A 1,151-nucleotide genomic window follows, 5' to 3' on the forward strand; every position below is an offset into this window, starting at 1 on the left:
ACCTTCCTTTATACTAGATGGCAATCCTTCTGGTCAAGTCTTTGTACTAATAAACTACATACTGTAAAACTATCAATCTCCTCCTGGTCAGCTCCATTTTATCTGAACAGGCGTTGGGAGACAGCTTTCGCCCACTTACGTATTGGCCAGACCCATCTAACACACTCCTATCTAATGTCATGTTCTGATCCTCCCCTATGTTCCTTATGTAATGTCCTTTCAATTTTACACATTCTGTTGTACTGTCCATACTTTGCTGCAGCCCGTACCTATGCTTTCCCTACCTATCCTCCCTTCACCGACCTCCCTCCTTACGGAATCCCACACTTTCTGCTTCGACAATCTGTTCTCCTTGTTCAGATGCATACAAGTGCTTAACTTGATCTAATCCCCCTTACCTACTCCTACCTTATTCCATTCACTCATCAACTCCTTTACCCATCTTTAACCTTTCCAATATTACTCTAGATTGTTGATGTATAACAACTAACTGCTAACTCAACTGCCCTTCACTACCCTTTACCATATCTTTTTATAGTGTTACATAACTTTAGATGTCTAGCACATTTATTTTTGTTTTTAACCATTAACCATTTGAAAGGAGCACATTATGCCAGATGGTATCAAATGCACTGCAATGGGCCGAGTGTCAGTGTCATATCTGCCATCTAGGCACACCTTCACCAAGCTTCTGCAAGTTCTTGCTGTTCTATCAGACCAAGGGATAATTGCAGAACTTCTAAAAGATTTCACAACTATCACGAAGCCCAGTAACTAATAGAGTCAGCCTCATCACCAGATTCGCCATCACATTGTCACCCCTGGTCCTCCTGTCAACAGCCTCGCACCAGATTACCTTCAAGCTGCCACCTCCGGCATGTGGTCCTCTCCCCTGTATCTTGTCCAGAAGAATGGTGATTGGTGTCGGTGTGGCGAATATCGCCACCTTAACACAACCACAAAGCCTGATCATTACCCACATCATCATATATAGGCTTTTTCACAGAATCTAGCAGGCTGCAGTATATTCTCCTGCGTTGACTTGCTGAGAGCCTAACCAACATTGCTGAGGAGGACATTCCGAAGACAGCAGTCATAACGGCTTTCGGAATTTTCATGTCCACACGGATTCCAGCGTTTTATGACTGAAA

Source organism: Penaeus chinensis, chromosome 7, assembly GCF_019202785.1.
Source record: "Penaeus chinensis breed Huanghai No. 1 chromosome 7, ASM1920278v2, whole genome shotgun sequence".
Lineage (NCBI taxonomy): Eukaryota > Metazoa > Arthropoda > Malacostraca > Decapoda > Penaeidae > Penaeus > Penaeus chinensis.